Here is a 13278-nt window from a genome sequence, read left to right as displayed (position 1 = left end):
CTCAATCCAGAGCACTAAGGCTGCATTCACACTTGAGCGTTGCGTCTTTGAGCAATTTCCCAGCTTTTTTTGTGGGATTTTGGCGCATTTTTATGCGCAATTTGCACCGTGTTTTTTTTACAACATTTTTGAGCTTTGGCTTTCTTTATTAGCCAATAAAGAAAACTATCATCTGTTGCATCATTTGGTGTTAGTTTTTTCAACTTTTCATAAGGTTTTATTTTTTATTTTATATTATTCATTTATTATGATTATTTTTTTTTTTTTTTTTTTAGGGTAAGGGGTTAGAGTTAAGGTTAGGCTAGGGTTAGGAGTAGGGGTTGTGGTTAGGATTAGGGTTTTTGGGGTTATTCATTTATTTTTGTTAGGGTTAGGGTGTTAATTATACTAGTAATAATAAATAATAATAAATAATAACTCGCCTCCAGGACTTTTCCAGAGCCTCTCCAATCCTATGGAACTCCTTACCCTTATCTGTCCGATTATCTCCTACTCTATTAGCTTTTATGCGATCTCTGCAAACCCTCCTTTTCAGAGAAGCCTATCCTACCAACACCTAACAAATGTACCTCCATTTTCTCCATCAACCCTTCCCCCACGGTTATTGCCTTTTGTTTCACTTGACCCTCCCTTCTAGATTGTAAGCTCTAACGAGCAGGGCCCTCTAGTTCCTCCTGTTTTGAATTGTATTGTAACTGTATTGTCTTCCCTCAAATTGTAAAGCGCTGCGCAAACTGTTGGCGCTATATAAATCCTGTATAATAATAATAATAATAATAAATAAATGTAAAATAAATACACAAATGAATAAAAAATAATCCTAAATAAATACAATAAATGAATACTATGAAATATTAAGCCCTAAGCCTTAAAAAAAAAAAAAAATATATATATATATATATATATATATATAAACTAAACACTCCAACACAAAATAAATCATTATTAATAATCTGAGTTTGGGTGTTTATTGTTAATAATAATAGTAATAATGAAAAAATAATAATAATATATTTAAAATATTTTATAAGGTTTGGGGTTAGTTATTATTTATGTATTATTATATATTATTTATGATGAGTTTTAGTAATTTGTGTATTTAGTTTACATTTTATTTTTCAATATTTTATTACTATATTTTTTTTTTTTCATTTGAGCAGAATACGTGACAAAACACGGGAATGCGCACAAAAATGCGCAAATGGCCCATTTACATTAATTTCTATGGGAATAAAAACATGGCAAAATCTGCCCAATTTGAGCTGCAAAAAAAAGCTCCAGAACTTTTTTGAGCTTCAGGCAACTTGGAGTGGAGATGTGAACCACCTCCATAGAGAATTGATTTTTTTATCCTCCAGCATTTTGGAGCTTTAAACTTCAAGCTACAAAAAGCTGATGTGTGAATGAGGCCTAAGTGTTATTTCTGTGTACTGCTTCCTTCCTCTGACACCAAGAGAAAAATGGTGACAGGGGAGGGAGCTCCAGCAGATTGACAGCCTCAGCTCTGTTTCTGTGTGCTGTGTAAAAGGGGGGGGGGGTGTCTCTTCCTTCCAATCACCTCTCAGAGATCTCCTCACTGAACTCTGCAGAGTGTAACTTCAGCTCTCTGCCCCATTTTTTCTGAAAGCTCAGGCAAGTTGTATAAATTCTGGGCTTTGAAGGGATGTAGAGAAGAAAAGGCTGTCGATAAACAGGTACAATTTATGTAGGATTGGTTTCATCTCTGTGTATATCTTGAGGCCAGTCGCTTCACTGGATATATGGAAAGGTTTACAACCATTTTATTGCCATTTCATCCCCCCTTCTGTGTTTATTACATTCATTTTGTAAATCAGTATTCATGCACATAAAACAGCCGAACACTGTATGTGATACTTTTTTATTTGCACCAACAACAGGTTAGTATCCCACAGCACAGTATGGAGAACACTGAGCGATTAACACCAGTGACTGCACCAAAGGAGCTTACACTCTAATGTCCCCCCACAGTAACACACTGTTATTATAGATTTATATAGTTCTGACATATACCACAGTGCTGTACAGAGAACACCGAGCCAGTCACATCAGTCTCTGCACTGAAAGAGCTTACATTCTAATGGTCCAATACAGTCACACACTATTATTATTATTATTATTATACACTTTTATAGCTCTGACATATACCACAGTGCTGTGCAGAGAATACAGGGCCAGTCACTTCACTCTTCACCAGTGGAGCTTACATTCTAATGTCCCAATAGAGCCCCACGCTATTATTATTATACACTTATATAGCTCTGACATATACTGCAGTGCTGTACAGAAAACACTGAGGCAGTCACATTAGTCTCTGCACCGGAAGAGCTTACACTCTAATGTCCCAATACAGTCACAAACTATTATTATACATTTATATAGCTCTGACATATACCGCAGTGCTGTACAGAGAACACTGAGGCAGTCACATTAGTCTCTGTACCAGAAGAGCTTACACTCTAATGTCCCAATACAGTAACACACTATAAATATTATACGCTTTTATAGCTCTGACATATACCACAGTGCAGTACAGAGAATACTGAGCCAGTCACATCCGTCTCTTCACCAGAGGAGCTTACATTCCAGCATCCCAATACATTCACATACTATTATTATTATTATTATTATTATAGATTTATATAGCTCTGACATATACTGCAGTGCTGTACAGAAAACACTGAGCCAGTCACATCAGTCTCTGTACCAGAGGAGCTTACACTCTAATGTCCCAATACAGTCAACTGAAATTATTATTATTATTTTAATACACTTGTATAGCTCTGACATATACCGCAGAGCTGTACAGAAACCACTGAGGCAGTCACATCAGTCTCTGCACCAGAGGAGCTTACACTTTATTGCCCTCACCACAGTAAAACACTGTTATTATACATTTATATAGCTCTAACATATACCGCAGTGCTGTACAGAGAGCACTGAGCCAGTCACATTAATCTCTGCACCAGAGGAGCTTACACTTTATTGCCCTTACCACAGTGACACTGTTATTATACATTTATATAGCTCTAACATATACTGCAGTGCTGTACAGAGAGTATTGAGCCAGTCACATTAGTCTCTGCACCAGAGGAGCTTACATTCTAATGTCCCCCCACAGGAACACACTGTTATTATACATGTATATAGCTCTGACATATACCACAGTGCTGTGCAGAGAATACAGGGCCAGTCACTTCACTCTTCACCAGTGTAGCTTACATTCTAATGTATCTCAATAGTGTCCCCACGCTATTATTATTATACACTTATATAGCTCTGACATATACCACAGTGCAGTACAGAAAACTCTGAGGCAGTCACATTAGTCTCTGCACCGGAAGAGCTTACATTCTAATGTCCCAATACAGTCACAAACTATTATTATTATTATACATTTATATAGCTCTGACATATACCGCAGTGCTGTACAGAGAACACTGAGGCAGTCACATTAGTCTCTGTACCAGAAGAGCTTACACTCTAATGTCCCAATACAGTAACACGCTATAAATATTATACGCTTTTATAGCTCTGACATATACCACAGTGCTGTGCAGAGAATACTGAGCCAGTCACATCCGTCTCTTCACCAGAGGAGCTTACATTCCAGCATCCCAATACATTCACATACTATTATTATTATTATTATTATTATTATTATTATTATAGATTTATATAGCTCTGACATATACTGCAGTGCTGTACAGAGAACACTGAGCCAGTCACATCAGTCTCTGTACCAGAGGAGCTTACACTCTAATGTCCCAATACAGTCAACTGAAATTATTATTATTATTTTAATACACTTGTATAGCTCTGACATATACCGCAGAGCTGTACAGAAATCACTGAGGCAGTCACATCAGTCTCTGCACCAGAGGAGCTTACACTTTATTGCCCTCACCACAGTCACACACTGTTATTATACATTTATATAGCTCTGACATATACCGCAGTGCTGTACAGAGAGCACTGAGCCAGTCACATTAATCTCTGCACCAGAGGAGCTTACACTTTATTGCCCTTACCACAGTCACACACTATTATTATACATTTCTATCGCTCTAACATATACCACAGTGCTGTACAGAGAGTACTGAGCCAGTCACATCAGTCTCTGTACCAGAGGAGCTTACCCTCTAATGTCCCCCCACAGGAACACACTGTTATTATACATGTATATAGCTCTGACATATACCACAGTGCTGTACACAGAACACTGAGGCAGTCACATCAATCTCTTCAACAGAGTGAACTCCAGTGTGGTTAGGGTGCATTGATGGGTACTATGGAAGCAGCATGGATTCAGCCAGCTTTTATTCATTGATTTAGCTCCGTCACACTCCGCAGTGCTCCATAATATACACTGAGGCACTCACAACAAACTCAATTTAGACAGTGTCCCTGGTGGAAGCTGAACCTGCAATCCCAGTGCTGCGAGGTCTGGCTCATCGCTAAGCCCAAAACCTGGCCCTCTCCTACCCCTCTGTCTACATTTCCTATCTTTGATGAGATTCTCCCTCCTTTCTCTTTGTTTGCTGGCTCTGATCCACGGAGTTCCTGGATTTGCATAGATCACCCGGCTCCCCGCCTGGTCTCCACAGGGCGGACAGTAAAATGAGAGAATGTAATGAGAAGGACCACCAGGAACAGCATTGTGTGCGGTACAAGCGGAGTACACACAGAACACGTCGCTGGCTGAGGACTCTGGAGAGATCTGCTGTCAATGTCAATTTCATTTTACAAAGAGCCTATGCTAATCTCACTTGCAGACGCGCGGGCCCGAGGATTCTGCTTGTGTTATTAATACTGGCAAGTCTGCCGTACATTCTCTGGAAGCATTGTATATGCCAAACAGCATGGGGGCTGCTGTGTTTTATATGTGATATGGTCATGTCTACAGAACTCCCATCTCATCTCCATGTTTGGCTTGGTGGTTAAAGTATGTCAGCAAAATTAAAAGAAAAGAAATAAAAACTCTTCAGTACATCTCTCCAATACATGCACATTTCCCCAAGTTCTATTCCTAGCTATCAAAAACCCAGAGAACTCGAAGCTGACAACACAGCACTGAAATCCCAAGCAGTGTTGTCAGAAGTGGCGGCTGGTGCTAAATGGGGCCGTTGGGGCGGCAGACGGACCACACCATACCCCCCCCCCCGGACCACACCAGCTCGCACACCATACCATCCTACCCCGTCACCGCCTCACTCACCGTGGACTAACGTGGAGGGCAGGAAGCGGCGGCTTCCCCTGCGTCTCCTCCCTCCTCCTCGGCCAATGGCATGGCCTCTCCTTTCGGCCAATCGGGAAACGGGTCTCAGGACCCGCTTCCTGATTGGCTGGGAGGAGAATCGGTGTGATAATAGCGAATATTCATTCGCTATTGTCACACAACTCTAATAGGCTTCAAAAAAGGGTGGGCTCGGGGTGCAGAGCACTACGCCCTGAGCCCACCCTTTTTTGAAGCCTATTAGAGCCTCTGGCTCTAATCACGCGCTTCAAAAAAAAAAAAAACCCCATTGGAATCCATGAGTCCGGCGCCCATCAAGTAGATTAGGGGGCCAGATGCATGGATGGGGGGGCGGCGCCCCTGCGCCCCCCAATGGACGGGCAGCCACTGGTTGTCAGCCCTGATTGCAGAACTACAAAATTCCAGCTATTCCTCGTTCCTCTCTGTCACTCCTCAAATGCATACAATGATTTTTTTTCCCAGCATAACCATGCTGCTGCAAACGAAGAGCCTAGGAAATTAGAGTGTACATTTTTGTTTATTAAAAATCTTACAATCATACAACATAATAAAAACATATTTACATATATACAAAATCTAAAAATGATATATAAACAAACAAAAAGGAGCTTACTTTAGCATAAAAAAAAACTAGCTTTTTTGCCAGAAAATAAACAGAACTAAATATACAAACCAAGATATATGTTATTATTATTATAATGCACAACAAAGCCCTAACCTCCACCTTAACATACCCTCTAGGGCAGGGTTTCTCAACCTTTTTTTCATCAAGGCACCCTTTAAAATTATGGACAGTCTCGAGGCACCCTTCAGAATTATGGACAGTCTCGAGGCACCCTTCAAAATTATGGACAGTCTCGAGGCACCCTCCAAAATTATGGACAGTCTTGAGGCACCCTCCAAAATTATGGACAGTCTTGAGGCACCCTCCAAAATTATGGACAGTCTTGAGGCACCCTTGACAATTATGGACAGTCTTGAGGCACCCTCCAAAATTATGGACAGTCTCAAGGCATCCTTCAAAATTATGGACAGTCTCAAGGCACCCTCCAAAATTATGGACAGTCTCGAGGCACCCTTGACAATTATGGACAGTCTCGAGGCACCCTCCAAAATTATGGACAGTCTTGAGGCACCCTCCAAAATTATGGACAGTCTTGAGGCACCCTCCAAAATTATGGACAGTCTTGAGGCACCCTCCAAAATTATGGACAGTCTCGAGGCACCCTTGACATTTATGGACAGTCTTGAGGCACCCTCCAAAATTATGGACAGTCTCAAGGCACCCTTCAAAATTATGGACAGTCTCAAGGCACCCTCCAAAATTATGGACAGTCTCAAGGCACCCTTTAAAATTATGGACAGTCTCAAGGCACCCTTCAAAATTATGGACAGTCTCAAGGCACCCTCCAAAATTATGGACAGTCTCAAGTCACCCTTTAAAATTATGGACATTCTCGAGGCACCCTTCAAAATTATGGACAGTCTCAAGGCACCCTCCAAAATTATGGACAGTCTCGAGGCACCCTTTAACCACTTACCCACCAGGCCTATTTTTTGACACTTGGTGTTTGCAAGCTAAAATCTGTTTTTTTTTTTGCTAGAAAACTACTTAGAACCCCCAAACATTATACATATATTTTTTTTTCAGAGACCCTATAGAATAAAATGGAGATCGTGCAATATTTTTTATCACACCGTATTTGCGCAGCGGTCTTCCAAACGCAATTTTTTTTGGAAAAAATTCACTTTTTTAATTAAAAAATAAGAAAACAGTGAAGTTAGCCCAATTTGTTTCCATAATGTGAAAGATAATGTTACGCCGAGTAAATAGATACCCAACATGGCATGCTTAAAAATTGCGCACGCTCGCGGAATGGCGACAACCTTTGGTGCTTAAAAATGGCCATAGGCGACATTTTAAAAATTTCTATAGGTTACCAGCTTAGAGTTACAGAGAAGGTCTAAAGCTCAAAGTATTACTCCCGCTCTAACGATCACGGCGATACCTCACGTGTTTGGTTTGAACACCGTTATTATATAGGTGGGCGGAGCTTGCATATGCGTTCGCTTCTGCGTGCGAGCTAACAGGGACAGGGTGCTTTAATTTTTTTTTTTCCCTATTTATTTTATTTATGATTTTTGATTTTTACACAGTTTTAAAAAAAATAAAAAATGTGATCATTTCTATTCCTATTACAGTACAAGGAATGTAAATGGTCCTTGTAATAGAAATAGCCATGACAGGACCTCTTTATTGTGAGATCTGGGGTCAAAAAGTCCTCAGATCTCACAAGGACACTAAAAAAGAAGAAGAAAAAAAAAAAAGGGTTTAAAAAAAAAAAAATCGGCTCTTTAAGCCGGTTGGTAGGCAACGATGTTTGACGTCGCTCCGGTCCTCCAAGACCATAGAGTTGAGTGAGGGCCATCTTGCCCTCACTCGACTTCCTGTCTGTGTGGTTATGGCAGCTATCTGCTGCCATAACCCCGGTATTTAGCATCAAAGTACCGACGTACAACTGCGTCGGGGGGTTGGTAAGTGGTTACAATTATAAACCGTCTTGAGGCACCCCATCCTAAAATGTAAACACTATTCTATTAGTTTTACATAATGCAGCAACATCCACAGATGTAGGAGACCCAATGTTAGAGATGAAAACAGTACTGACTAGTATTCCAATGTTTCTCTTCTTCCTCAGTTTTTCTCCATCACTCAGCTAATGTGACCCCAAAGCTTAAGGGGGAAGGTGGGGATAGTCAAACAAGGATGCTATACAGACTACTGACATCCTCCTAATCAACTGATGAGGCCATTGGTTGTTAGGAGATTGGCAGCTAGAAGGTCCTAATGGTGCACAATGAAAACCTGTGGCTATGTGTAGCTCAAAAGCAGGCTTCATCCACGCGCCACCTTGAATACAATTCTTCGGGCAATTTTTAAGCATTTTGCTGAGGCACCCCTAAAGAATCCTCAATGCACCCCAGGGGGCCTGGGCACTCTGGTTGATAAAGGCTGATCTAGGGGACGTGAAAGGACAGAAAGTAAAGCCGCACACCCAGAGACTGACAGACAGCAGCTACCAAGACTTGACATTCCTCCACGCCTTTGCCCAGGCTCCCGGCCATCACCTGTCCTTCTCAAGACCCCGAATCTTCCAAACCTCACCCAGAATGTTGTGCACCTCCTTCTTGACAGAAAGGACTTTTTTCAGAGTGGAAACCTGACATTGTTCATTCCATGGGAAATAACGGGCTACTAAGCAGAAAAAGTGTCTCAGAATCAAAATCCTGATGTGTCTCAAACAACCCGTACGACCGCTCCCCATAACTCAAGCGCAAAAGGAAAGAAGTACCCAGAGCCCCACCCACCTGCTTATGGACTTCTAGATTGAATGGGCACTGAAGAAATGATACATCAACTCCTCCACACTGCCATACTCCACTCTTGGACAACCACGGTTCTCCGCAGAGTTATGCTTCAAGTTGTCCTTCACATAGAGTCTGCCAGGGAACAAAAGTCAGGCCAAATCCCAAAACTTCAAAGGAATTCTCTCCAGATTAATCAAACGTAGACCCTTCCTCATAACAGGGCCTGGGCAATTCCTCAAGGCCAGTGCCTCGTTAAAGGCAGATTCAACAACCCTCCTCTCCAGGGCCTTCCTAGGAAGAGACTTAATTTCTCTATCGCTCATTGACAGACGTAGTCTTCTTGATTCTCAAGAGCTGGGTTATGTTGTCTCCGCAGGAGTAGGACTAGGCAGAAAGACAAAACGTTCTGGCTCCACCTTAGGGGCAGTCCCTGAGGGTATATCCTCCCTCTCTCTGCTACAGGGAATCAGTTCTGTCCCTTCCAATATCCGACTATCCCCGGATCGTTTAGAAGATCTGCGGAGAGCAGTCACAGGTTTACTACAACAAGGAGTGGTAGTCCACGTTCCTTGGACAGAACGTTTTCAGGGGTTTTATTCAAACCTATTTACAATACCCAGGAAAGAGGGCAAAGTGCGTCCAATTCTGGACTTAAGGGCACTCAATTCCTTTCTCAACATAAGGAAATTCTAGATGGTATCCATTCGCACAGTAGCAGCCTTCCTGCATCCAGGGGATGTCCTAGCGTCCATAGACATCTAGGACGCCTATCTTCACATTCCCATTTTCGCAGGACATCAGCGGTTTCTACGCTTTTCCGTAGAAGACAACCACTATCAGTTTGTGGCGTTACCTTTCGGTCTCGCCACGGCTCCTCGGGTCTTCACGAAGGTGTTGGCCCCAATATTGGCACTACTGCGCCAAAGAGGCATATCGATTCTTGGTTACCTAGACGATCTTCTGCTACATGCAGAGTCTTCTCAGACCTTGCTACAAAACATAGAAATTACTATAATTTCTTTACAGGAATTCGGGTGGCTGGTGAACCAGCAAAAGTCATTTCTGGTTCCCACCCAGAGGCTCGAATATCTGGGTCTAATTCTAGACACAGTCAGGACAAGAGTTTTTCTTCCGGTAGGGAAACTCCGGAAGATTCAATTAGCAGTCCAGTTGTTACTATCCAACAGCTGGTCTTCTCTTCAAACTTGCATGAGGGTTCTGGGGTTGATGGTGGCTTCCTTCGAAGCAGTCCCATTTGCCCAGTCCCATACCCGAATTCTTCAGCAAGAGATTCTTCTCAGATGGAATCGGAATCCGGAATCCCTGGACAATCAGATCCGATTGAGCAAACAGACCAGAGAGTCTCTGGTCTGGTGGCTTCGGTCTCCGATGCTCAGCCAGGGAAAGTCATTTCTGCCAATATATTGGACGATAGTGACCACGGATGCCAGTCTATCCGGATGGGGAGGAATTCTCGGTCAGTTATCTGTCCAGGGACTTTGGTCCCTGGAAGAATCCAGGTGGCCGATAAATGTATTGGAACTGAGAGCGATCAGACTTTGTCTGATTCACTGGACCGAGCAGCTCCAGGGCAGCCCGGTTCGGATCCAGTTGGACAACGCCACGGCCGTGGCTTATGTCAATCACCAGGGGGGCACCAAGAGTGTCCGAGCGGCCAAAGAAGTGGCTTGCATTCTTCGCTGGGCGGAACGATTTGTTCCAGCTATCTCTGCGGTGTTCATTCCGGGGGTGGAAAATTGGCAGGCAGATTATCTCAGCCGTCAGACTCCGGATCAGGGGGAATGGTCCCTCCATCCAGAAGTTTTCCACCAGTTGTGCCTACGTTGGGGCACCCCGTATGTGGATCTGTTGGCATCACGATTCAACAGAAAAGTACAGAGATTCGTGGCTCGCTCCCACGATCCTCTAGCAGAGACCGCAGACGCACTGGTCACCCCGTGGGGGCAATACCAGCTAATGTATGCCTTCCCTCCTCTTGGGTTACTGCCAAGACCTTCTTCGCAGGATAGAGGAGGAAGGAATTCCAGTAATCCTGGCAGCTCCGGACTGGCCTCGTCGAGCTTGATACGCCGACTTGGTCAGACTGGTGGCGGACGTCCCGTGGAGACTTCCTCTCAGGGAGGATCTACTGTCTCAGGGACCGATCTTCCATCCTGCTTTACGATCGCTGGTTTTAAACGGCCTGGTTATTGAGACCCAGGTGCTGAAGGACAAGGGATTGTCAGCTTCAGTTATTCCTACTCTAGTTAAAACAAGGAAAGCGACTTCCAGAAAGATTATCATCGTACATGGAAGTCTTATATTGTGTGGTGTGAATCCCTTGGGTTCCATCTACATCTTTATTCGGTAGCCCGAATATTGGCTTTTCTGCAACAGGGAGTTGAGCAGAAGCTGGCCTTGAGTGTTATCAAGGGTCTGGTTTCAGCATTTGCTATCTTCTTTCAGAAGCCTTTGTCTACTCATTCCTTGGTGCGGAATTTCATCCAGGGGGTGCGACACCTGGCTCCGCCAGTGCACGCGCCGTTACCATCCTGGGATCTTAATTTGGTGCTTTCGGTTCTTCAGACACCTCCCTTTGAAAATATCAGGGAGATTCCCTTGCTTACTTTATCCCAGAAGGTGGTCTTCTTGGTGGCTATCACTTCTGCACGCAGGGTGTCAGAACTGGCTGCATTATCCTGTTGTTCCCCAGATCTGGTGGTTCATAGGGATAAGGTTGTTCTTCATCCGAATCCATCCTTCCTTCCTAAGGTGGTTTCAAAGTTTCATTGAATGAGGACAGTGTATTGTCCTTCCTATGTCCTTAGCCCAATCATCCTCGAGAATTGCGTTGCATTCCTTGGATGTAGTTCGGGCGATCAGGATATATTTGAATACTACGGATTCAATTTGTAAGACGGATTCACTGTTTGTGATCACGGATGGCCCTAAGAAGGGGTTGCCTGTTCTGCTGCGACCATCTTTAGATGGATCAGACAGACGGTGGTATAGGCTTATTTTATCTAAGGGTCGGGATCCCCCGTTCCCTTTTAAGGCGCATTCTACTCGGGCGCTTAGAGTTTCCTGGACCTTCCGCCATCAGGCGTCAGTGGTTCAGGTTTTTTCTAGGCGACTGTTTAGTCGTCGGTTCATACCTTTACAATATTGTATAAGGTTCATGTGATGGCATCGTCAGATGCCTCTTCTGGCCGCAAGGTTCCTGCAGGCCACTGTTTGAGGAGACTGTTGGTCTACCTCGAGGATTTGTGGGGTAGGTCTCATCTGTTTACTCGATGAGTCCTTTGATACTTCTGGTTGGCTCCGGTTGGGCCTTCTAGATTGGATTTTGATTTCTGTCAATCCCACCCCTCATTTGTGGCACTGCTTCTGGATGTCCCAGCTCTTGAGAATCAAGAAGACTACGTCTGTCAATGAGCGATAGAGAAAAATGGATTTTTGTAAGATCTTACCGTAAAATCCTTTTCTCTTAAGCTCATTGACAGACGTAGTACCCGCCCCTCTATCATTGAGTTGGGTTGGGTTAAATTCTCTGTTACTGCTTTAGAACAGAACTGATTCCCTGTAGCAGAGAGAGGGAGGATATACCCTCAGGGACTGCCCCTAAGGTGGAGCCAGAACGTTTTGTCTTTCTGCCTAGTCCTACTCCTGCGGAGACAACATAACCCAGCTCTTGAGAATCAAGAAGACTACGTCTGTCAATGAGCTTAAGAGAAAAGGATTTTACGGTAAGATCTTACAAAAATCCATTTTTCCTCTGCCGTCACTCGTCACTGCCGAAGAATTTTCAGGCATGGGGCAATGTAAGCCGGGAGCTTACCATGTCGGACCCTCAGACTTTTCACTGGCCCACCATTCTCCCAGCTTCACAGAAAAGGCCTAAACCAGGACTGAAAAATACCAACCCACCCAGGCGGTTCCTCTGCCAGCATGTTACCAAAATTATGTTTCAAAAACATCAGAGAAAAAAATACCACTGGGTTGACCATACCTAGGCCACCCATCCACCTGGGAAGGTAGGTTACAGACCTCTTAAAGAGGTTCAGTTTGTTCCTCCATAACAGCTGGAAGAAACAGCTGTAGATCTTTGCATAGTGAGACACTGGCAAAACACAGACAAAGCTGACATACAGAAATACCGAGAACAGGTATGTTTTAATCAGGTCAATCCTTTCCCTGTAAGAGAGTTTCCATTCCTTCCAGCTGGCAACCCTGGCATCAGCATCTTGTAGCCTGCTTTCCCAATTTGCAAGGCCGTTATTGCAGGGACCAAATTTGATGGCTAAAACTTTAATCTCCTGCCGGGGCTCTGGGAAGGTGTCCAGAAGCTCGAAGCTATCGCCTTCCTCTCCCATCCAGAAAACTTCACTCTTATCCTGACTGATTACATATAGTTTGTGAGGTTGAAAAAAGACATCAGTCCATCCAGTTCAACCTATGATGATCTTTGAGCTGGATGCCTCAGCATACTGCTCCATCACTGAGACCACCTCCTCGGCCTCCTCTGTCCCAGAGATAAAAACAGACACATCATCAGCATAGGCCACAACCCTCAAAGGGGGCTCACGAGGAATGCCTAAAGGCACTCCGCAGAACGGTCCACTCTCTAACCTCCT

The 13278-nt window shown here is 43.7% G+C and overlaps 1 protein-coding gene across 1 annotated transcript in view; it reads right to left on the bottom strand.

The window, feature by feature from the left end:
- DNAH2 (dynein axonemal heavy chain 2) overlaps positions 1 to 13278 on the bottom strand; it is a gene marked incomplete at its 3' end in the record, with an annotated part of 417940 nt that overhangs the window by 269083 nt on the left and 135579 nt on the right. The window lies entirely within an intron of this gene.

Source organism: Pelophylax lessonae (genome assembly GCF_965119305.1).
Source record: "Pelophylax lessonae genome assembly, chromosome: 4".
NCBI lineage: Eukaryota > Metazoa > Chordata > Amphibia > Anura > Ranidae > Pelophylax > Pelophylax lessonae.
Note: the sequence above shows the minus strand (reverse complement) of the source record. Positions and strands in the feature narration are given on the sequence as shown.